The sequence below is a fragment of the Pseudophryne corroboree genome, chromosome 2 (genome assembly GCF_028390025.1).
Source record: "Pseudophryne corroboree isolate aPseCor3 chromosome 2, aPseCor3.hap2, whole genome shotgun sequence".
Classification (NCBI taxonomy): Eukaryota; Metazoa; Chordata; class Amphibia; order Anura; family Myobatrachidae; genus Pseudophryne; species Pseudophryne corroboree.
Window position 1 is genome coordinate 271,424,936 of NC_086445.1, and position 26,315 is coordinate 271,451,250.

At 47.3% G+C, this 26,315-nt stretch overlaps 1 protein-coding gene across 1 annotated transcript in view; it reads left to right on the plus strand.

Moving 5' to 3' along the window:
• The first annotated feature begins 2,767 nt into the window (after positions 1-2,767).
• The window catches only part of RUBCNL (rubicon like autophagy enhancer), a 113,357-nt gene continuing 89,809 nt past the window's right edge, over positions 2,768-26,315 (plus strand). Inside the window, exon 1 of the mRNA XM_063952811.1 lies at positions 2,768-2,919. The gene's annotated coding sequence lies outside the window, so the exon portion shown is untranslated. The remainder of the gene's footprint in view (positions 2,920-26,315) is intronic.

The window sequence follows — 26,315 nt, forward strand, 5'->3', positions numbered from 1 at the left end:
CCACTAAAGTAGTATTGAATTCCCGAGTCGCCTGACCCGGTAATTCAACCCGGGAATAAAGAAGGGTTATTCCAGGGGCATTACCGGGTCAGACGCAGTGTGAATGGGTTACCCGGGTCGATGCCACCCGGCACCCGTTCACAGCATAGGGAGAGGTGGCACTGGAGATAATGTCATCTCCAGCGCTGCCTCCTCCCCCGGATATTGCAGGGTTGGGAAGCCACCTTGTTCACATTGCACAGGTCTAATGCCGGGTCACACCCGGGAAGAACCCGTAACCAAATCCCGGGTGTGACCCGGCAATGGCAATGTGAACGGGGTATGAATGAGAAACTGAGACCTGAGAAATTCCCAGGTTGTACCCGTGTATTTACTGGGTCTTATGTCTGAAAGGGATATTATTCAGCCATTGATATTTGTTAATGGCAAATTTACGGTTTTATTTCCTATATAAATACATTTTGCTTTCAAGATGCGCTACATATACCCTTTTTAGACAGAAATGTCTGAGAATCCCTGGCTTTTACCCAGCATTTGAGTGCTGGGTCGTATTGCTGGGCCCTGCCTGACCCCCCCATTTACCACAGACAAGCAAATTACTGGGTCAAGAATTTCTACCCGGTAATTTGTGGATCAACGCAAGTATTTCATCTGTGTGAAAGGGTCAACCCGGCTCGAAATTCCTGAGTCTCTGACCCTGGTAAATTCCATGGTCGAAGTCCCGGGAATTTCAACCCGGGTTGACCCTTTCACACAGAAAAAGGACCCGTGTTTATCGGCAAATTACCAGATAGAACTTCTTCACCTGGTAATTTCACTTTCTGTGTGAAAGTGGTATAAACTAAACAGAGCCTGCCTTAGGCATAGGCAAACTAGCAAATACCTAGGGCATTTGTAATGTCTAGGAGCATAAGCAGCTTCTGCTGATTAAAATGATATGCGGCATACCTATATTCTGTGTGTGACAGCAGCTGTATCTGCATACTAAATGCAACGTTACAGTGTATTCCTGGAAATTACTGTAACATAGCATTTCGTATGCAGATACAGCCACAGTCGCACACAGAATATAGGCACGCCGCATATCATTTTAATCAGCAGAAGCTGCTTGTGCATCCTAGACACATAGCAATGCAAATAAGATGCATTTTCGGCAAAAAAAAGGCACCCAACGTTAGCACAGCTGCCAGCTGACTCACGCCAGCAGAGCCGGCCCTAACCAATATGATGCCCTAGGCAAGATTTTGGCTGGTGCCCCCTAGCACCACCGCTAGTTCCGCCTCTAACCCTGCACCATCACCCCCCACCCATCGCAGTCCTTTTTTTTGCTTTCCTAACCCCTGTAATTTAAATAAGAACAATAAGTACATTCGGCGCACAGCCCAAAAAGGTATGTGTTTTTGCTGTGTTTTGCAGGCAATTCAAATTATGCCTCACAGTAGTGCAACTTTATTCACAATTTATCATACAATAGTGTCCCTTATTCACATTACATCACACAGTAGTACCAATTTACCTTATATACGTTACTCCTCACAGTAGTGCCCCTCATTCACATAACTTCATACTGAATTGCTCCTTATTCACATTACACCACATTGCTCTTTATTCACATTAGACCACACGGTAGTGCCCTTTCTATACGTTACGCCACACAGTAGAGCACCTTATACACATAATGCCACACATTGGTAATGCATTTATACACATAATACCACACAGTAATGCCCCTTACACATACTGTATGACACACATTATTAATGTCCTTATAAACAAAATGCACCTTACACATTATGCCAACCCTTATTAATGCCCTTATACACATAATTTCCCTTACACATATGCCGCACATAGTTAATGCCCTTATACACATAATGACACACATAATGTCCCTTACACATATGCTGCACATTATTAGTGCCCTTATACACACAATGACACACATAGTGCTCCTTACACATATGTTACACATTATTAATGCCCTTATACACATAATGACACATATAGTTCCTGGCGTGAGTCAACTGGCAGCTCTGCTTTAACGTCGGGTGCCTAGTTTTTATGAAAATACATCTTATTTGCATTGCTATGTGGCTAGGATGCACAAGCAGCTTCTGCTGATTAAAATGATATGCGGCATGCCTATATACCTGTACTGTGTGCGACTGTGGCTGTATCTGCATACGAAATGCTACACACAGAATATAGGCATGCCGCATATCATTTTAATCAGCTAAAGCTGCTTGTGCCCCTGGGCATACCAGATGCCCTAGGCAATTGCCTAGTTTGCCTATGCCTAGGGCCGACTCTGCACGCCAGGCATATCCTGCTGCATGGCGTATTGAGGCAAGATGTATGAGAACACATCTGTATATAAGCGAATGCTGCATTTTATCTCTGAAATCTCATTTTTTAAAAATACGAAAAATCTGATATTGCAAACCCATCCCTCATGCGTGACCTGTTACACCATATACTTACAGCTTATAAGCACAGTTGTTGCTTTTTTTACAGTTCCCTGCCAGGTGCTGTGGTAATGCTGCAGCTGCCCCTGCCTGATATTACTGATTCGGCATTCGGAGCTAAACACTGTAACACACAGCATCCGCTGTCCAGGCCTCCCTCCCCCAACCCTGACCCCGGGCAGCAGCTCTGCACTGCGGTGACCCATGAATGGCATAGGAGCTGCCGGGGGCGGGATAAGCCGGCACCCTGGGCCTGCACGCTGGCTGTGGGAGGAGCCGGGCACCCGAGCTGCCGGGTTATGTTGTGGAGGAGGTTCTTGCCCTGACTTTGTATACATTACACACACAAAGCTGTCTGCCGGGTTTTAGTTCTGCATCTGCTGACCAGCTGTGAGGAAACGCACCGGTGTCGGAAGTGAGTCGCTATACTGTCGGAGCGGCGCCTGTGTGTGAGGTAAGCGCCGCAAAAGCGGGTGACGTTATTAGTGTATGTGTGCGATTGTTTGTGGCTTTAGTGATAGAATTGTATCTGTGTAACCAGGCACAGGGAGCAACAGATACTAACGCTACATTGTATCCCGGCTACACACGTCTGCCTGGCTGTAAGCAATGTGGTGACTGTAGGTGACCGGCAGGTAGGGTGTACAGTGCAGTAAGTAGGGGACCAGGCATGTAGTGTGCACAGTAATTATGGGGGACCAGGCATGTAGTGTGTACAGTGCTGCAGGACAGGGCTATAAAGCACTGACCAGTTATTATGTAATCTCCTCTGTCGCACGATGCTGAAGTTAGACGATGCTGAAGTTAGCTTCTTATTCGGCCAGCTTCTTATTCACTTCTTATTCGAGCTCCAGCTTATTCAAAAAATTTAGTTTTAAAAGGGTTAACTAGTCTTGGGCCATAAATTTGACACCTGAAATCAAAAGAGGGTGATCACTTACATATCACCCACTGGTATTTTGTTTTGCCCAACGCTGTTTTGGGCATGAAATACACTGGCAAAGTGGGCACACACACCATATTTTACCATTTTGAATAAGTAGCTGTAGTTTTGCAAGGGTTAACTAGTCTTGGGCCACAAATTTGACACCTGAAATCAACAGAGGGTGGTCACTAACATATGACCCACTTGTATTTTGCCTGGCCCAAGGCTGTTTTGGGCATGAAATACACTGGCAAAGTGGGCACAAACACCATTTTATAAATTGCCATTTTGAATAAGTAGATGTAGTTTTGCAGGGGTTAACTAGTCTTGGGCCACAAATTTGACACCTGAAATCAACAAAACGTGGTCACTTACATATGACCCACTTGTATTTTGTTTGGCCCAACGCTGTTTTGGGCATGAAATACACTGGCAAAGTGGGCACAAACACCATAATTTACCATTTTGAATAAGTAGCTGTAGTTTTGCAAGGGTTAACCAGTCTTGGGCCACAAATTTGACACCTGAAATCAACAGAGGGTGGTCCCTTACATATCACCCACTTGTATTTTGCTTGGCCCAACGCTGTTTTGGGCATGAAATACACAGGCAAAGTGGGCACAGACACCATATTTTGCCATTTTGAATAAGTAGCTGTCGTTTTGCAAGGGTTAACTAGTCTTGGGCCACAAATTTGACCCCTGATATCAACAGAGAGTGGTCACATGCATGTGACCCACTTGTATTTTGCCTGGCCCAATGCAGTTTTGGGCATGAAATACACTGGCAAAGTGGGCACAAACACCATATTTTACCATTTTGAATAAGTAGCTGTAGTTTTGCAAGGGTTAACTAGTCTTGGGCCACAAATTTTACACCTGAAATCAGGAGCCTGCAATACAGTCTCTGCACATAAAGCTTTTCTTAAATTCTGCAAAGGTTTCTCTGCAGCCTAGGGGGTAATTCAGACTGCATCACTGCAGCGATCGCAGTCTGAATTACTTTGTGGAGTGCGCCCTGCGCGTGTGCACTCCGGGAGCCCAGTGAGATTCTATCAGCATCTCAGGGCTTCGATCGCCTCTGCCTGATTGACAGGCAGAGGCGGTCACGTGGTGGGAAGGGGCATGCCACCGGCTTTAGAACCACGGTCCGGACAACGGTGGCCTGTCTGGACCGTTGGGGGGGCGGCCCAATGCAGCTGCGTGGTGTTACACACAGACTCTGCGACCCGGGATGTGGCGAGTAGCGGACTGCCAGCGTGCAGGAGATACGTTTGCAGTGAGCTACTCATCAGGTACAAAATCATCGCCACCGTGCAATGGTTTTGTACCTGTGGGGGGGGGGCTAGGGTCAGTCATGCGGGGCGGACTAGCCCTGTGCTGGGCATCCACCCGCATGTCAGAGTAAATGATCGTAGATGTGCTACATTTAGCACATCTGCGATTAGATCTTGTCTGGGGACTGTTTCCTCAGACATTCAGTGAATGATGCTGCCCTGTTGCAAATTCGCGCATGAACCTACGCAGTGGCAGAACAACATCATGGTGGGCCCAGGTGCAACAAAATGCATTGCCCCAGCCCCCCCCAAGATCCAAAACATGTGTGTCAAAAAATAGGGCATGGTCTCATTGAAAAGGGGTGTGGGCACACAATAGTACCACCATTTCAAATTATGCCACACAGTAGTGCAACCTTATTACATTACACCGATTTACATTACATTACACTGAACAGTAGTACTCCTTATATACGTTACGCTACACAGTAGTGCTCCTGAAACACGTTATGCCACACAGTACTGCTTCTTATACACATTACAACACACAGTAGTGCCTCTTATACATGTTACGCCACACAGTAGAGCTCCTTTTACACATAACGCCAATATAGTAGGCACTACGGTAAAGTTTTAGGGTGAGGCACTGGGGTGGTGGCTAGGGTTAGGCTGTGGGGAGGGGAAAAGGTTAAGGTTAGCTACTAGGGAAAGGATTAGGGATAATGGGGAAAATACTCACCAGAACACTGCTGAGACATCGCCAATGCAATGTGATCCAGAAAAAGGCACTGCTGTCACCGGTATAATGTACGAAACTGCTATATCACATGGGACTGTTTGTTGACAGTTCTTCATGTCGACATAATGAATATCAATATGATAACTGTCGGCCAATTGTATCCAACTCCCACAAAAACTCAGGAGACTTCTCACTGTATAAAGATGGGACACTTCCTTTGTACAAGGATACACAAGGCCCATGGAGACAGATGCCCACACTATGCATCATGAAGCCAGCAGCAGCACATGCACCCTGGGTGACAATACATGACTTTGTGCCTGGCTGCCTTAGTGGGGTCACTCTATGCTGTGCTGTATGTTATATGTCAATGCACAGTCACCATTACTATTTGCAGAAAGACCAGCTTACTGTAACAACCCCGCCCACCACCTCCCAATCTCCGCCCCCACAATGTAGGCTCCGCCTCTTCGAGGTCCGCGAGTTTGCAGGATGAAATGTACAATTCGAAAAATGTATAATAAAATAAAAATAAATAAACACACAGCTGCCTGACCGCCTTACAAGGAATGCTGCTGCACTACCTCAGATACTCTACAGTTTAGCCGCATGGTCACGTGATGCTCCGGTTCCGGTAACAAAAAGAAACAGCTGGGCTGTCTGTGAATGAGAGGGGAAGATGGCCCCTTCTCCTTCTCCAGACTTCTCCACTGCATCCACCTCCCCCTCTGCCCAGACTGCAGCTCTGCACACCAGCTGAGTCTCATTCTGTTAAGGGGAACCGGCGGCTTGCAGCGCGCCGGCAGGTGACATGTAATGAGTCAGTCTGACTCATTGTAGTGCCTCCGGCTGTGGGCCCCTTCATCGTGGAGGGGCCCTGGTGCATTGCACCGGTTGCACCGCTGCAAGTTCCACCCCTGAACCTACGATAATAGCCCACCAGACCAAAGAATATCCTGAGTTGCGACATACATTTTAACTTAGGCCATGTGAGGACTGCTTCCACCTTGCTGGGTTGAGGTTTAACTTACCCTTGGCATACAATAAACCCCAGATACTTTGCCTCCACAGTTATGATGGCACACTTCTCCAGGTTAGCTGTGAACCCTTGTGCCTGTAGAGACTGTAACACTGCATCCACCTTTGGAAGGTGCGACTTTATACTGGAACAAACCCACTGTGGTAGAGAAGGCTGTTGTTGCTTTGGCAGCTTCCATCAGAGGAATTTGCCAGTACCCCTTCAGTAAATCTAGCGTAGTCAGATACTGGCTTATTGCTAAGTTTTGTACTAGTTCATCAACCCGGGGCATAGGATAGGAATCAAACCGAGGAACTTTTTTTAACTTTCTGAAGTCATTACAGAATCTCAAAGCTCCAAAAGGCTTGGGCTCTAAAAAAAAATGGGATTATTCCATTCACTGTTTGACTACTCTATGACCCCCAAGCGCTGCATCACTTCCAGTTCCCATTTTACTGCTGCCTGTTGGGCCTCAGATATACAATATGGCCTTTGTTTTATCACCCCCCCCCCCCCCCCCCCCCCCCGGTGGAGTAACATTGTCATGCTGTATGATTTCAGTTTTCCCCAGGAGGGCAGAGAACACAACCTGGTGCTGTGCTACTAAGTTTACCACTTCTTGTTTCTGGCTAGGACTCAAAGTTACCTCAGTAGGCACCTGACATTCTGGGGTTTTCATGGCCACTAAAGAGGGATGACTGGCACTTTCCAAGGCTTCACCAAATTCACATGGTAGACTTTTACCTCTTTCCTTCTACCTTCCTGCCGTACCTAGACACAAGTATCAGTACCTTGTTGCCCCTATTGAGAGTCCGGTTGACAGCAGTAACGCCATGACTGCGTTTTTGATCCTGTTGAGCTCTTACCATATGCTTGGTCAGAAGTGGCGCAATTTGCCTTAGACAGCCATACAATTGGGACACAAACTGAACGATGTTAGGCTCTTGGGACGGGATCAGTACTAAATCCCGCTGGATGGGATCCCGGCGGTTGAAATACCGACACCGGAATTTCAACCACACAATCCCGACAGGGGTGGCGAGCAGAACGCAGCCCCTTGCGGGCTCGCTTCGCTCGCCATGCTGCAGGCACGGTGCCTTGCTACGCTCGGCACACTTTTATATTCTCCCTCTATAGGTGTCATGGACACCCACGGAGGCAGAATATGTCGGGATTGTGCCGGTCAGGTTTCCGGCGTCGGTATTTCGACCGCCGGGATTCCGTCCGGCGGGATCTTGACCGCATCCCTTTGGGACAATTGCTGCTCCCACCCATCTTTTAATAGATCTAGTATCCCTCTGCGTTGTCTACCATAGAGGAGTTTGAAGGGTCTAAACCCCATACACTCTCTGTATAAAGTCTCTATATAAATAAAGGATAATAATAATAATAATAAAAGAGGCTTGGGGTACCTCTCAAACTGCCAACATTAGCTAAGGTAAGAGTAGGTCCTAATCTCGCTTCTCCTGTGACACTGCCCTTTTCATCATCTGCATAAGGGTTCTGTTAAAGCATTCAACCAAACCGTCTGTCTGCGGGTGGTAAACCGAAATGGTAATTCTATCCACCTTTAACAGGCGACACAGGTAATTAATTAATTTAGACACAAAAGGGGTACCTTAGTCCTCTATTGGTATTCCTAGACGGGTATACAGCATCAAGAACTCCCGGACAATAGTGCTAGATTTCATGTTACATAGTGGTATGGCCTCCGGGTACCCGGTGGAGTAGTCCACCGTCACCAATATATACTGATGCCAATGATCCGATTTTTCTACTGGCCCTATCAGATCTTTAAAAATTGGCTCAATAGGCATGGAAATTAGTCAGGAAAACTAAGGTCGCCCTAAATTCTGTCTGGGGTGCATTCTTTTGGTACACTGGGCATTCCTGACAATATTTTTTTACTGCAGCATGAATGCCTGGCCAGGAGAACCATAGCTGGATACGCTGGAGAGTTTTCCTCTCCCCTAAATGGCCACCCCATAAATACATGTAAGCCGCCCTCAATACCAGCTGCACGTGTTTTCGGGGAATCAGCAACTGGTCTATCCTTTTACCTTGCAAATAAGTTACAAAGTAAAACAAATTGTTTTTCACATAAAGTAAGGTGGTAAAGCAGAGTTTACCTTACCATTTACCACTACCACATTTTAAAAAGTATTGGACAAGTTGCCATCGTTATGTTGATCTCGCCTAAAGTCCTGCAAAGACACTCTTTCGCAAATGGGGGACTAATGTGTCTCAATCTCACTGGCAAGAGAGGGCTTTACAGTCATACAACCTTGGCTTCCAGTAGATCTTAGCCCCTGCGACAGCTTAACCTCTGTCTGTCTGCCAATGTCATGCCAGGTAACAAACTCCTGCAACACTGGGAAGTCCTGGCCCAGGATTAGTGGATAAGAAGGTTTGGAAGCTACTGTGACTACCATTTTTACTGGTCTTACTTTAATCACCACCGGCAGGTGCACTCATGGGCATTCTTCTATGTCACCAAGTATACATAGCATCTTTACCAGAAGCACAACCTGACCAGACCCGGGAAGAACCAGGTTAGCAGAGATGATAGACAATTCATTGCCAGTATCAACCAAGGCCCAGATATCCCAGCCTTCAATCTGTACCATCAGATGAAACAGGGTAGTTTCAACTGGGGAAATAATTCCAGGCGCCATACTGAATACAGGTTGTGCTGTTTTCCCTGAGCTGCAATCCACTAGCTCACCCTGCTTTAGGAAGTACCGCTGTGCATGATTGGGCTCTCTGCACTCAAAACATATGACTGGAGATGGGCTGTTTGGTTTAACAATGGGGATCTGGGTACTGGGCTTAGGTACTGGCTGTAACCCTTGCTTGGCTTTATTAAAATTTCTCCGGGTCAGGTACCTCTCAATCGCCACTGCTAGCTCCTCAATTGTCTGGGGGTCAGCCTGCAAAGGCCGAGTGTTTTACACCACGGTCTAATACTCGTATAGCCTGGTCTAGAGCCATCACTTCCACTACCCACTGAGAAGAGTTTTTATCTGTCTGTAACCAGGTTTTACTCAGTTTGGCCAATTATGCCAGTTTGACCACTGGAGGCTCAGATGGGTTCAGCTGCAACTCATAATATTCTTGGGCTTTGCTGGGACCCGTCACCCCAATCCTGCGGAGTATAGCTTCCTTCAAGCTAGGATAGGAGCTGACTTCAGACAACTTTAACTTAACATAGGCTCTCTATGACTCCCCTGTGCGATAAGGAGGTAATCTAACCCTTGATTTCTGGTATCAAATATGTCGTCCAAGACTAGTTAACCCTTGCAAAACTACAGCTACTTATTCAAAATGGTAAATTATAATATGGTGGTTGTGCCCACTTTCCCAGCGTATCTCATTCACAAATTAATGTTGGGCCAGGCAGAATACAAGTGGGTGATATGTAAGTGACCACCCTCTGTTGATTGCAGGTCTCACAATTGTGTCCCAAGACTAGTTAACCCTTGCAAAACTACAGCTACTTATTCAAAATGGTAAAATATGGTGTGTGTGCACACTTTGCCAGTGTATGTCATGCCCAAAACAGCGTTGGGTCAAACAAAATACAAGTGGTGATATGTAAGTGACCACCCTCTGTTGATTTCAGGTGTCAAATTTGTGGCCCAAGACTAGTTAACCCTTGCAAAACTACAGCTACTTATTCAAAATGGCAATTTATAAAAAATGGTGTTTGTGCCCACTTTGCCAGTGTATTTCATGCCCAAAACAGCGTTGGGCCAAGCAAAATACAAGTGGGTCATATGTAAGTGACCACGCTTTGTTGATTTCAGGAGTCAAATTTGTGGCCCAAGACTAGTTAACCCTTGCAAAACTACAGCTACTTATTCAAAATGGTAAAATATGGTGTGTGTGCCCACTTTGCCAGTGTATTTCATGCCCAAAACAGCGTTGGGCCAAGCAAAATACAAGTGGGTCATATGCAAGGGACCCTACTCTGTTGATTTCAGGTGTCAAATTTGTGACCCAAGACTCATTAACCATTGCAAAACTGAATGATCTGAATAAGAAGTTGGAGTTAGAATAAGACGTGAATAAGAAGCTAGAGCTTGAATAAGAAGTGAATAAGAAGCTGGCCGAATAAGAAGCTAACTTCAGCCTCGTCTCTGTCGCTTCCTGTTTTATTGATTTTGTAGGATTTGGTAGTCAGGTTTGGGTGGACAGAGGGGACTGGTCATGCAGACAGCTGCTGGGTCATGTGTTGCTGTTGGAGGTAGAGCTTGCATTCTTCCTTGGTCCTCTGGGAGGGATGTAATGCATTGAAATGCTAATCCTGTTTGAGTTATCCCCTGGGAAAGCTTTAACCTTGTAACTGCCAGAATGAGTGGATGTCTAGTGCTGACCAGCTGCAACAGAGGTGTGTGACCTGTGCAGATGACAAGGTTCTATGGGGCTAGTGTAGTATTGCATTGCATGCACAGAGCTGTTGTTACAGCGTGCAGAGTTGAGGGCATCTTTGTTAGCTGTCTGCTCCTATTAGTACACTGGTTTTATAGTTATAATCCTTATCAGCGCGCACTAGCACCAGCCCTTTCTATTTGTAATCCGCATAGTCTGCACTTAACTGACAGCAGCTTTGGGGGTGTATCATTGTATTCTGGTTCTGACAGTCAGCTTGTCCAGTAGAAATGCGTATGCTATCCCTTACCCCTTACAGGATGATCTCTCATTCTGAAATCGCTTATACCACTTTAACACCGCACAAATAATCCGGTATCGGCCCGGCATATTGCCGGGTCGACACGGGTCAGTGTGCAGCGTGAAAGCGCCATGTCGGAAATCCCGGGTCGCCTGACTCGATAATCCAACCCGGGAATAAAGCAGTGTTATACCCGGGTTGAATACCGGGTCAATGGCAGTGTAAACGGGCTCCCGGGTTGATGCGACCTGGTACCCGTTCACTACAACATGGAGAGGTGGCACGGAGAAGATCTCATCTCCCAGCGCCGCCTCGGCCCCCCGATGCTATAGCAACCCGCTCGGCATATTGCCGGGTCGGGGAAGCCAGCAGCAGTGTTCAATGCCAGATCCCACCCGGGAAGGACCCATTTCCAATTCCCAGGTGGGATCTGGCATTGGCAGTGTGAAAGGGATATTAGTAGGTAACTGACCTGTCTGAAATTACCAGTTTAAATGAAGATATAGACTGTAGTAAAACCCCTTTCAGACCTAAACCCCAGCTGATGTCACCTCCAAGCGCTACTGTGGTTATCAAGCAACTCGTTTTAGGCATGACCCGATCATGTGTTTCAGACCGCAGGCGACCTGGGAATAACTCTGGTATCGACAAGGGTAATGGACCTGGGTTAAGCAGCAAGCCCCAGCAATATCTCCCGTCGAAAGGCTAAGGACCAGATTTATCAAGCCTTGGAGAGTGATAAACTACTAACCAATCAGCGCCTAACTTTAATTTTTCAAACACAGCCTATAACATGACAATTAGGAGCTGGTTGGTTGGTTCTTTACTTTATCATCGTGCAATTTATCACTCTCCAAGGCTTGATAAATCCAGGCCTAAGCTTGAAAGGCTTTTAAGTATTATTTTAATTGCTGTGGCAGTTCCAAATGTTTTTTTTGTGTGTTTGATCATTGGGTGTGGATCATTGAGTTGACAGTCACTATGGCGACCACTGAAGGTCGACACATGCCTAGGTCGACAGGTATAGAAGATTGACATGGTCATGGGATCGACATGGGCAAAGTCAACGCACAAAAGGTCAACAGTTTGTTTTTGTTTTTTTTCGGGGGGGGGGGGGGGGGTTTGAAGACGCACTAAAATCTTGGTATTTTGGAGAAGTATGTCGCTTGAATTTGTGTAGCTGTCCCTTGCATCACCAGGAGAATCGCCCTTCTGCGCATGTGAGGGAAATGTGAAAAGAAGCCCACAGGCTTCTGTTGTGTAACTGGCATTACCCCGCTGGGTCCAAGCTGCGGAATGCATTTCATTCCAGAGCTCTGTACATATGGGAATGCTGCCAAAACTCAGAAAATGGCATTCTTCTGAGCCTAAAGGGGGGTACACAATTAGCGATGTTCAGCTTTTTTTTTTTTTTTGACTGTAAAACAACTTATTTGTTGTGCAAGTTCTCATTATTTGGACTTCCCATCTAACCATTTCAGTGCACATATAATGCTCACATCTGTAATATTACAATAATGCCATAATATAGAATGTTATTGCAGTACATTTTTATTATCACCATGTATCGCATTCCTTACATCACTCAACAATTCCCCCCTGTTTAGGAATCTAGCGTTGGGCACTGAATCTGTACAAGCCAGGAATGTAGTACCCATCGAAACATGATATGGCCCAAGTGTCAAATTCTTAGTTTCGGAGACAAAATTCCAGCAAAACTAGTTATGGTGACTTGAACACCACTCATATGAAAGCTTTAGAGGTTTGTTTATGATGGCTTCTCAGCCCGTGAATCCTGCGAAAACAATGTTTTACAGAAAGAATTGTTGCGGTTTGCGTTTAGTACTAAACGGACTCCAGCAGGCACCCCCAAAAGTTCTCTGTGGTGATGGGGCTGTTGAGTCGCGTTTGGGAACCACTGCCGTAAACTATCACTTTACATCAGGTCTTTGCTAGGACAGCTTCTTATTGGAGCAACTGTCCCAGCATGAGTTTCTTGTAAATAGCCCTGATGCTTAATCTTATTGCCGCTGAAAATGTCGATAAGATGAAGGTTAGTGAGAATTGGCTGCGATATTAGTAAATGGTATATAGGCCTCTTAGGGGGAATTCAATTAGCCCTGTTAATTTGATGCAGGTGAAAAAATGGGGATAGCCTTGAGCTTTAACGCTTGGGGCTATTCAGTTAGAGCCCTACCTGTTAAACTAACTTGCTTTCACTGGAAAAAGTGAATGAATTTGCGTCGCCCTAAAACAGTTATTGGTGATTCCTTTTCAGGTCTGCTCAGACCCGAAAAATAAAAATCCTTTTAAAGTACAGAGTGCGGGTTACCTTCAGGGCTAATTGAATAGCCCCGAGGGATGAATTAGCCTGTGGTAAATTGCTGCAGCTAATTGAATTCCCCCATAGTAATTTGCCGCCTGCAATTTCACAATCTAAAAACAAAGGGGCTGATGCGGAGTGGAACACATGTCGGCCAGAATGACATCCTGCATGCAGAGTATTATGCGACTGCCGCGCCCCATCTATACACCGTGATAGCGGCAATTTCACGCCATGCAGCCCTTTTCAGTTAAAGATTTTTGAGGTGACACATCGGTACCACAGCACTAAGTCTGTGGTACCCAAACTCCTCAATTATAGTCCGGGTTTCTCTGACGTCCTAGTGGATGCTGGGACTTCCGTAAGGACCATGGGGAATAGCGGCTCCGCAGGAGACTGGGCACAAAAGTAAAAGCTTTAGACTAGCTGGTGTGCACTGGCTCCTCCCCCTATGACCCTCCTCCAAGCCTCAGTTAGATTTTTGTGCCCGAACGAGAAGGGTGCATGCTAGGTGGCTCTCCTGAGCTGCTTAGAAGTAAAAGTTTAAATAGGTTTTTTATTTTCAGTGAGTACTGCTGGCAACAGGCTCACTGCATCGTGGGACTAAGGGGAGAAGAAGCGAACTCACCTGCGTGCAGAGTGGATTGGGCTTCTTGGCTACTGGACATTAGCTCCAGAGGGACGATCACAGGTTCAGCCTGGATGGGTCCCGGAGCCGCGCCGCCGGCCCCCTTACAGAGCCAGAAGAGCGAAGAGGTCGGAGAAAGCGGCGGCAGAAGACGTTCCTGTCTTCAAATAAGGTAGCGCACAGCACTGCAGCTGTGCGCCATTGCTCTCAGCACACTTCACACTCCGGTCACTGAGGGTGCAGGGCGCTGGGGGGGAGCGCCCTGAGACGCAATAAAACACTATAAAAACCTTATATGGCTAAAGAAATGCATCACATATAGCTCCTAGGCTATATGGATGCATTTAACCCCTGCTAGTTTTCCTGAAAAAAGCGGGAGAAAAGGCCGCCGAGAAGGGGGCGGAGCCTATCTCCTCAGCACACAAGCGCCATTTTCCCTCACAGCTCCGCTGGAAGGACGGCTCCCTGACTCTCCCCTGCAGTCCTGCTACAAGAATCAGGGTAAAACAAGAGAGGGGGGGCACTATTGGCAGCTAATATATAATACAGCAGCTATAACAGGGAGTAACACTTATATAAGGTTATCCCTGCATATATATAGCGCTCTGGTGTGTGCTGGCAAACTCTCCCTCTGTCTCCCCAAAGGGCTAGTGGGGTCCTGTCCTCTATCAGAGCATTCCCTGTGTGTGTGCTGGGTGTCGGTACGATTGTGTCGACATGTATGAGGAGGAAAATGATGTGGAAGCAGAGCAATTGCCTGTGTTAGTGATGTCACCCCCTAGGGAGTCGACACCTGACTGGATGGTCGTATTTAAAGAATTACGTGACAATGTCAGCACTTTGAAAAAAACTGTTGACGACATGAGACAGCCGGCAAATCAGTTAGTGCCTGTTCAGGCGTCTCAGACACCGTCAGGGGCGCTAAAACGCCCGTTACCTCAGATGGTCGACACAGACCCAGACACGGATACTGAATCCAGTGTCGACGGTGAGGAGACAAACGTAATGTCCAGTAGGGCCACACGTTACATGATCACGGCAATGAAGGAGGCATTGAACATTTCTGACACTACAAGTACCACAAAAAAGGGTATTATGTGGGGTGTGAAAAAACTACCAGTAGTTTTTCCTGAATCAGAGGAATTAAATGAGGTGTGTGATAAAGCGTGGGTTTCCCCCGATAAAAAACTGCTGATTTCTAACAAATTATTGGCACTATACCCTTTCCCGCCAGAGGTTAGGGCACGTTGGGAAACACCCCCTAGGGTAGATAAGGCGCTCACACGCTTATCAAAACAAGTGGCGTTACCGTCTCCTGATACGGCCGCCCTCAAGGAACCAGCTGATAGAAGGCTGGAAAATATCCTAAAAGGTATATACACACATACTGGTGTTATACTGCGACCAGCAATCGCCTCAGCCTGGATGTGCAGTGCTGGAGTGGCTTGGTCGGATTCCTTGACTGAAAATATTGATACCCTGGATAGGGACAGTATTTTATTAACTATAGAGCATTTAAAGGATGCATTACTATATATGCGGGATGCACAGAGGGATATTTGCACCCTGGCATCAAGAGTGAGTGCGATGTCCATTTCTGCCAGAAGGGCGTTATGGACGCGACAGTGGTCAGGTGATGCAGATTCCAAACGACATATGGAAGTATTGCCGTATAAAGGGGAGGAGTTATTTGGGGTCGGTCTATCAGACCTGGTGGCCACGGCAACGGCTGGAAAGTCCACCTTTTTACCCCAGGTCACCTCTCAGCAGAAAAAGACACCGTCTTTTCAAACTCAGTCCTTTCGTTCCTATAAGAACAAGCGAGCAAAAGGCCACTCATTTCTGCCCCGGGGCAGAGGAAGAGGAAAAAGACTGCACCAGGCAGCCTCTTCCCAGGAGCAGAAGCCCTCCCCCGCTTCTGCCAAGTCTTCAGCATGACGCTGGGGCTTTACAAGCGGACTCAGGCACGGTGGGGGCCCGTCTCAAAAATTTCAACGCGCAGTGGGCTCACTCGCAAGTGGACCCCTGGATCCTGCAGGTAGTATCACAGGGGTACAAATTGGAATTCGAGACGTCTCCCCCTCGCCGATTCCTGAAGTCTGCTCTTCCAACGTCTCCCTCCGACAGGGAGGCAGTATTGGAAGCTATTCACAAGCTGTATTCCCAGCAGGTGATAATCAAGGTACCCCTCCTACAACAGGGAAAGGGGTATTATTCCACGCTGTTTGTGGTACCGAAGCCGGACGGCTCGGTGAGACCAATTTTAAATCTGAAATCCTTGAACACTTACATAAAAAGGTTCAAATTCAAGATGGAATCACTCAGAGTAGTGATAGCGAACCTGGAAGAAGGGGACTATATGGTATCTCTGGACATCAAAGATGCTTATCTCCATGTCCCAATCTACCCTTCTCACCAGGGGTACCTCAGGTTTGTGGTTCAAAACTGTCATTATCAGTTTCAGACGCTGCCGTTTGGATTGTCCACGGCACCCCGGGTCTTTACCAAGGTAATGGCCGAAATGATGATTCTTCTTCGAAGAGAAGGCGTCTTAATTATCCCTTACTTGGACGATCTCCTGATAAGGGCAAGATCCAGGGAACAGTTAGAGTTCGGAGTAGCACTGTCTCAGGTAGTGCTACGTCAGCACGGGTGGATTCTAAATATCCCAAAATCACAGCTGATTCCAACAACACGTCTACTGTTCCTGGGGATGATTCTGGACACAGTCCAGAAAAAGGTGTTTCTCCCGGAGGAGAAGGCCAGGGAGTTATCCGAGCTAGTCAGGAACCTCCTAAAACCAGGCCAAGTGTCAGTGCATCAATGCACGAGAGTCCTGGGAAAAATGGTGGCTTCTTACAAAGCAATTCCATTCGGAAGATTCCATGCAAGAGTGCTCATCTTCTAGAGGGCCGCAGATTCGGCATTCAGGATTGGATGCTGGTGACCACGGATGCCAGTCTGAGAGGCTGGGGAGCAGTCACACAGGGAAGAAATTTCCAGGGCTTGTGGTCAAGCATGGAAACGTCTCTTCACATAAATATCCTGGAACTAAGGGCCATTTACAATGCCCTAAGTCAAGCAAATGGCAGAAGCTGCAAGGATTCTCCGCTGGGCGGAAAATCATGTGGTAGCACTGTCAGCAGTGTTCATTCCGGGAGTGGACAACTGGGAAGCAGACTTCCTCAGCAGACACGACCTCCACCCGGGGGAGTGGGGACTTCACCCAGAAGTCTTCCAAGTGATTGTAAACCGTTGGGAAAAACCAAAGGTGGACATGATGGCGTCCCGTCTCAACAAAAAACTGGACAGATATTGCGCCAGGTCAAGGGACCCTCAGGCAATAGCGGTGAACGCTCTGGTAACACCGTGGGTGTACCAGTCGGTGTATGTGTTCCCTCCTCTGCCTCTCATACCCAAAGTACTGAGAATCATAAGAAGGAGAGGAGTAAGAACTATACTCGTGGCTCTGGATTGGCCAAGAAGAACTTGGTACCCGGAACTGCAAGAGATGCTCACGGAGGACCCGTGGCCTCTACCTCTCAGAAAGGACCTGCTCCAGCAGGGACCTTGTCTGTTTCAAGACTTACCGCGGCTGCGTTTGACGGCATGGAGGTTGAACGCCGGATCCTGAAGGAAAAAGGCATTCCAGATGAAGTCATCCCTACCCTGGTCAAGGCCAGAAAGGATGTAACCGCAAAACATTATCACCGCATTTGGCGGAAATATGTTGCGTGGTGTGAGGCCAAGAAGGCCCCTACAGAGGAATTTCAACTGGGTCGTTTCCTGCATTTCCTGCAAACAGGACTATCTATGGGCCTAAAATTAGGGTCCATTAAGGTTCAAATTTCGGCCCTGTCAATCTTCTTCCAAAAACAACTGGCTTCAGTGCCTGAAGTTCAGACGTTTGTCAAAGGGGTACTGCATATACAGCCTCCTTTTGTGCCTCCAGTGGCACCTTGGGATCTCAATGTAGTGTTGAGTCTCCTAAAATCACATTGGTTTGAACCACTCACCACTGTGGAATTGAAATATCTCACATGGAAAGTGGTCATGCTGTTAGCCCTGGCTTCAGCCAGGCGTGTCTCTGAATTGGCGGCTTTATCATATAAAAGCCCTTACCTAATTTTTCATTCAGACAGGGCAGAACTGAGGACTCGCCCTCAATTTCTCCCTAAGGTGGTTTCAGCGTTTCACATGAACCAGCCTATTGTGGTACCTGCGGCGACTAGGGACTTGGAGGACTCCAAGTTGCTGGACGTAGTCAGGGCCCTGAAAATATGTTTCCAGGACGGCTGGAGTCAGAAAATCTGACTCGCTGTTTATCCTGTATGCACCCAACAAGCTGGGTGCTCCTGCTTCTAAGCAGACGATTGCTCGTTGGATTTGTAGTACAATTCAGCTTGCACATTCTGTGGCAGGCCTGCCACAGCCAAAATCTGTAAAAGCCCATTCCACAAGGAAAGTGGGCTCATCTTGGGCGGCTGCCCGAGGGGTCTCGGCTTTACAACTTTGCCGAGCAGCTACTTGGTCAGGGGCAAACACGTTTGCTAAATTTTTACAAATTCGATACCCTGGCTGAGGAGGACCTGGAGTTCTCTCATTCGGTGCTGCAGAGTCATCCGCACTCTCCCGCCAGTTTGGGAGCTTTGGTATAATCCCCATGGTCCTTACGGAAGTCCCAGCATCCACTAGGACGTCAGAGAAAATAAGAATTTACTTACCGATAATTCTATTTCTCGTAGTCCGTAGTGGCTGCTGGGCGCCCATCCCAAGTGCGGATTGTCTGCAATACTTGTATATAGTTATTGTTACAAAAAAAACGGGTTGTTTATTGTTGTGAGCCATCTTTTCAGAGGCTCCTACGTTTATCATACTGTTAACTGGGTTCAGATCACAGGTTGTACGGTGTGATTGGTGTGGCTGGTATGAGTCTTACCCGGGATTCAAAATCCTTCCTTATTATGTACGCTCGTCCGGGCACAGTATCCTAACTGAGGCTTGGAGGAGGGTCATAGGGGGAGGAGCCAGTGCACACCAGCTAGTCTAAAGCTTTTACTTTTGTGCCCAGTCTCCTGCGGAGCCGCTATTCCCCATGGTCCTTACGGAAGTCCCAGCATCCACTACGGACTACGAGAAATAGAATTATCGGTAAGTAAATTCTTATTTTTACTTTTAAGGATATCCATGCTTGAGTCCAGATTGTTAAATCAATTTGACTGAGGTACTAATTAAGTCAGCTGTCTAGATCATCGACATCCTTAAAACCTGGACTGTAATGGTGGAGTTTGGGAAATTTCGGTCTAGTACATAGGGCATGATTCTGAGGTAGAAGTAAAGCAAAAATGAGCAAGTAGCTGTGCACCTGGACCCGCAAACTTGTTCTGATAAAATTTGTTGGTGCGTGCGTATGCACCCACGACCACCACGACCTGCCCGCTACCCGTGCCTATAGATTGCAGCAGAGTCCCGCTTCGTATGTAAGGCAGCAGTAGTGTCTTACTCCTGCTGCCTGCGTATGCAGACCGATTCTCTGCATGCATTCACGGTTGCGTACGTACGCTCCTGTGAATGTCACATTGTGCCGGGAATGTATAAGGACATCTCTGTAGCTGGAGATCGCATGTGAGCTGGATTAAATGTTTTGCAATTAACTCAGTGGTGGTGTTTGGGTGTTGCCTTTTTGTCATTTACATAAGCAAAGCTTGTTCCCTCTCCATGGATTAGATGAAAAGCAAAACTACTTCAGTTGTGACACAGCAATCCTGTAATGTATGCAAACAGGCAATTATCACTGTTATGTTTGACAGTGCTATTACTGTGAGTAATATGATCCGCAGCAATAACTTACGCACTTAACTTGGCACTATGTGATTCTCATTTACAGTTGTGCCAGTTATTGTAGTTTGGGACTGTGAAAATGAACCATAAAATACAGTATGTATATGTCCGTAAAAAAAAAAAGAAGCTAAAAATTGTTTATATTATTATTATTATCCTTTATTTATATGGCGCCACAAGGGTTCCGCAGCGCCCAATTACAGAGTACAAATGCACATAAAAAAATAGGAAAACAGTGACTTACAGTTGAAGACAATATAGGACAAGTACAGGGCAACTAAGCATAACTACACCAGTAAACATATTATTTATTTATTTATTTATTTATTTATTAACAGTTTCTTATATAGCGCAGCATATTCCGTTGCGCTTTGAGAGATAACTTCCAGGTGGTCAAAAAACTGGGATCTGGGCAGTTGAGGATTATTAAAGTAAGAAAAGTATAAGCACATGAGTGAAGAGGGCCCTACTCGTGAGAGCTTACATTCTAAGGGGAGGGGTAGACAGACAGGGATGACACAGATGGGGTACATAGAGAGCGTGGAACAGAGGGTTATGTTGAGATTTGGCTAGGTTTGGTAAAGAAATGGGTCTTAAGAGCCCGTTTGAAGTTTTGTAGAGAGGTGGAGAGTCTGAGGGGGAGAGGTAAAGAATTCCAGAGAAAGGGAGCAGCACGTGAAAAATCTTGGAGATAGGAGTGGGAGGAAGTAATCAGAAGACAGGAGAGTCGGCGTGCATTAGCAGAGCGAAGAGGACGGGTGGGAGAGTAAAGGGAGATGAGGTCAGAGATGTAGATGGGAGAGGAGTGGGTGAGTGCTTTGTAAGTGAGTGTGAGAAGTTTGAATTGGATTCTGAAAGGGAGGGGAAGCCAGTGGAGGGCCTGTAGGAGAGGGGAGGTAGACGTAGTGCGTTTGGTGAGGAAGATGAGCCGGGCAGCAGCATTGAGGATAGATTGGAGTGGAGAGAGGTAATTGTCAGGGAGGCCAGTTAAGAGGAGATTACAGTAGTCCAGTCTGGAAATAATCAGTGAGTGAATAATGATCTTAGTGGCATCCTGGGTGAGAAAAGGTCTGATTCTAGAAATGTTTTTGAGATGAAAATGACAGGTTTGTGAGAGGTGCTGAATGTGTGGTTTGAAGGAGAGGGAGGAGTCAAGGATTACGCCAAGACAGCGTACTTGGGGGCTAGGGGAGATAGTCGTGCCATCAATGGATAATGAGATTGTGGGAGGTGAGGCTGTGCGGGAGGGTGGGAAGATGATCAGCTCAGTCTTAGACATGTTGAGTTTAAGAAAGCGCTGAGACATCCAGGAAGAGATAGCAGAAAGACAGTTTGAGATACGAGTAAGGAGAGCCGTGGAGAGATCAGGGGAGGAGAGGTAGATTTGAGTGTCATCAGCATAGAGGTGGTATTGGAAGTTAAAAGAACTAATGAGTTCACCTAAAGAGGACGTATAGAGAGAGAAAAGGAGAGGACCAAGAACAGAGCCTTGGGGGACACCAACAGTTAGTGGAAGTGGGGGGGAGGTAGCATCATGAGAGGAGACAGAGAAGGAACGATCAGAGAGGTAGGAGGACAGCCAGGAGAGGGCAGTATCACGCAGACCAAGAGAGTGAAGGATTTGCAGAAGGAGAGGGTGGTCCACAGTGTCAAAAGCAGCAGAGAGGTCAAGAAGAATAAGCAGAGAGTAGTGGCCCTTAGATTTGGCTGCATGGAGGTCATTGCAGACTTTTGTGAGGGCAGTTTCAGTGGAGTGGAGAGAACGGAAATCGGACTGGAATGGGTCAAGCAGTGAGTGAGAGGAAAGAAAGGCAGTGAGGCGATTATAGACAATACGCTCAAGAAGTTTGGAGGCAAAGGGGAGGAGAGAGATGGGTCGATAGTTGGAGAGAGTGTTAGGATCAAGGGTAGGTTTTTTAAGAATTATATTGAACGTATGGCATTTATTAACTATCAAGCCACTATTCCCTTGTGTATACAATACCTTATTACTTTATTATAATGGGGTCGATTCAATTCTCCGACAGTTAAATAGCGCTGGGAATTGGCTCCCGGTGCTATTCAATACAGCGCCAAGTGACACTCAATTGTCTGTAATTCTTCTCTCACCCCCGGGGGATACGAGAGGAAATCTGACAAAAGTGCTGCCGCGCGGCCTGCACGAGGCTGATTCTGCCGGGAATCAACATCGCGGCGGAGAATTAAGTCTGAGAATGCATATCAGCTACTACTGATACTATTTGGACACAAACAGCCGCGGTGAACACAATTGTTACAAATGAACTAAAATCCATTATTTTCATTCTTTGGAGAACAAATAAGTGATATTGTCACTCTCTTTGGAATGTTACCATTTTGTTTATTGATGCATATTTCTGGTTGTGATTGCACAGTAAATGTGATATTATATAAATAAAGGCATTCTTAATATGAGGTCTTAATACTTATTCAAATACATATATTTGATGTGATATAAGTAGCACGCATCCACAAGCGTGATAATCCATCTATTTATTATGAATGAGAGTTGCCATATTGGGTTCTGTGCCAAGTAAAAATAAAACACTGTCCATGGTGGAATTCCTAATTTGCAGAAACCATATTCTGCAAAAAACCTATATTTGCCATATAAATTAAGGAAAACTCTTACTTGTTTTTATTTAATCCCTACAAGAAAGTAATTGGCAGTTGTCTGAAGAAATGTCACTAATTCCTGATCTGCGTGTTCTCATGCTGGACATAATGACACTTCAGTGTGGCTCTAGACTGGTATTTACTGAGGTCAAGTAGTATCTGGATGAGATATCCATTCTGTGACTGGTAAAGGAAACGTGATCCATCTGTTAACAGCACCTTCCATTTTAGGCCCCTCTGCCTTTCATCTGCTCTTATGGCCTGATTCAGCAGTAGACTGATTTGCAATTCCACACACAAGCAGCTTTGCAAATCTGTCCACTGAAAATTCAAATACCTGGGATCAATATCGAGACCGCTTGGGCTCGATGTTTCCTGCAAAGGGCTAGCTGAGTAAGCTTCAGTTTACTCAGGACGGCCGTCATAGGGCACATTGTGGTGCCAGGAAGTATGTGTCCAGAGACACAGACCCTGGACTTGATACTCCCAGAAAACGGGGGCGACATGCCCCCGTTTCTGGAAATGCCACCTCCGCACCGCCCCTTGAAACCCACTGCCTGCCTGTCAGTTAGACAGAGGCAGAAGGAGGACTGCACGTGATCACTCATGACCCGTTCTGCACATGTCCATAGCACAGTCCCGATAATGGGGAGTCTGAGTGGGCATTTGAAATGGCGTCCTGTGCTGAATCGGGCCCTTAAATCGGTAGTCCTTAGAGCAGGGGTGGGGAACCGTATACGGCCCGCGAAGCCGTTTGGTCCGGCCCACCAGCTTGTGTCAGTGAAACACGCTGCCGCTCAGTCCGGCGGCAGCGTGTCTCCGCTATCAGAACAGGGAGGAGAGCGCGGCTGTCGGGTGGGAGCGGCGGCGTGTAGTACTTCAAACCAGCCGCCGGTCCGTGAGCCAATCTGGCTGCCTGTCCGCGAGCTCTGATTGGCTCACGGACCGGCGGCTGGTTTGAAGTACTACACTCCACCGCTCCCACCCGACAGCCGCGCTCTCCTCCGTGTCTCAAAGGAGCACGGTAAGCAGCATGGAGGGGAGGGGAGGGCGGAGGGCATCTGTATACCTGGCACTGTGGGGGCATTTGTATATCTGGCACTGTGGGGGCATTTGTATACCTGGCACTGTGAGGGGCATCTGTATACCTGGCACTGTGAGGGGCATCTGTATACCTGGCACTGTGAGGGGCATCTGTATACCTGGCACTGTGGGGGCATCTGTATACCTGGCACTGTGGGGGCATCTGTATACCTGGCACTGTGGGGGGCATCTGTATACCTGGCACTGTGAGGGGCATCTGTATACCTGGCACTGTGGGGGCATCTGTATACCTGGCACTGTGGGGGCATCTGTATACCTGGCACTGTGGGGGCATCTGTATACCTGGCACTGTGGGGGCATCTGTATACCTGGCACTGTGGGGACATCTGTATACCTGGCACTGTGAGGGGCATTTGTATACCTGGCACTGTGGGGGGCATTTGTATACCTGGCACTGTGGGGGGCATTTGTATACCTGGCACTGTGGGGGGCATTTGTGTACCTGGCACTGTGGGGACATCTGTATAACTGGCACTGTGAGGGGCATCTGTATACCTGGCACTGTGGGGGCATCTGTATACCTGGCACTGTGGGGGCTTCTGTATACCTGGCACTGTGAGGGGCATTTGTATACCTGGCACTCTGGGGGCAATTGTGGATCTGGCACTGCACTATTGGGGGCATATCACGTCCCATTTTAACTGGCCACACCCATTTTTGGGGCGCATGCGCGCCTCCGGCGCGCACACACAGTACCTCTAAGGGGCAGACCTACTGGGGGGCAGGGTAATTTTTTAAGTTGAGAATTTTTGTATGGCCCCCGAAGGATTTTATAAATATCCAAATGGCCCTCGGTAGAAAAAAGGTTCCCCACCCCTGCCTTAGAGGCTGTTAAAGCTACTGTAAAATATGCACTGGCCAAATTTAAACAGACCTCTTGTACAGAGTCTCCTAGCATGACTGACTCTCCCATTGTAAGGCCTATTTGCTGGATAGAAACTCTTGGGCCTTAGATCAGGGGTGGCCAACCAGTCAGAAACAAAGAGCCAAAAAATCTTGTTAGGCACGTCAAAGGGCCGACATCAAGCCACAGGTGCACATGCACAAATGGGGTGTGGCCTTGTGCCTGCTAGGCCACGCCTCTGGTGTAAAATACATTTAAAAAGCCAGATCCAACATAAAATACATTTAAAAAGCTACTTCTACATACCCTACTGTGTCACTTCAGCCAGCTACCTCATGTGTCACTCCTGCTAAAACACTCCTACAGTATGTCACTACAGCCAGCTCCCCCATGAGTCACTACAGCCAGCTCCCCCATGTGTCACTCCTACCAGCACTCTCCTGTGCCACTCCTGCCAGGACCCTCACGTGTCACTGCAGCCCCTCCGAAAATACACCTCGTGCCATTGCAGCAGATCTTTGTGTCCTCTGTTTGCCAGTGGGTGTCTCACCTCTGGTATCTGGCTCTCTCAGTTCTCAGTCTCCGTAGTGCTGCTGCTGCCTATCTGGCTGGAGTGCAGCAGTTTCCAGATCTGTTGTGGTCACGTGACTTCGAGTGTCGGGAGCCACATTTGACTAAAGAAAGAGCCACATGAGGCTCAAGAGCCACAGGTTGGCCACCGCTGCCTTAGATCATACTTGCCTAGTTTTGAAAACTAGTTTCGGGGAGAGTATAGGCTGTAGTAGAATGCAGCACGTGAAGCATGGAGTGCCGTTGAGGGGGCATGTCATGCTCCACCCAAAGGGTATGTCTAGCTCCACATATGGGCGTGTAAGCTATATAACATCAGTAGCAATTTATTTTGGGATATGTTGCAATTATTGGTGCTAACATTGCTGCCTGCAACACTGGATTTCTTATTTGCATCTATTCACTGTGACATTTCTTTTCTTCTCAGCACAGTACACATGATAAATGTGATGCCTATGCAATTTGACCTTGAGTGAAGTCTTACTTTAACCACTCGCCTGGCACTGTCGCATGAGCCATGAGTATGTTACTTGGCCATGTTGCATCACATGTGATGCGCTGCCCCGCTGTGTCGCCCATTGTGTAGAGGAGGAGCCCCATCTGCCCTGGCTCCCCAGATCCCCCGGAGTGATGCGGTGGTCTCCAACTGCCGACATAATTTCCGGAATTGCGCTCCAGAATACCATGCTGCCGGCATTCTGGAGCGCATGCTCCGGGGAATCACAGTGTGGGGAGGGGAACTTAGTTCCTCTCCCAGCACAATTTGGCTGATCTCTGCATGTCCAAAAATCATCTGCAGCAGGGGAGACTGATCTGTCACCCATGAGACATGCTTCTATATTGTTCATACACACTGACTGCACCTGGCCACAAACAGTTTTGTACAATATATTTTAGATTTCGAGGTAAAAACTAAAGCTATTGTACATCGCTAGCGACCTGTGGGAGAGCGCATCGTTAATGATATAGTGAATACACACTGGACGATGCACCCGATAAATCGTCCGATCATTGCCAAGTGTGTACCCAGCCATTGATCACAGGGTTCAAGCATATGGCAAGCTGTATCCTCTACAGCCAGGGGTCCTACAAGGTTTGGTTGAGAGTGGGACAACAGAGGCTGATGAGCCTTAAGGGGGGTACACACGGAGAGATCTGTGCTTAATTTATAAGCAATCTGACTAGATTGCTTAGAAACTAAGCACGGATCTCTCTGTGTGTATGCCCATAGCGATATCGACGTGTGCCCCCGTGCGACGCTATCGCCGGTTCTAGA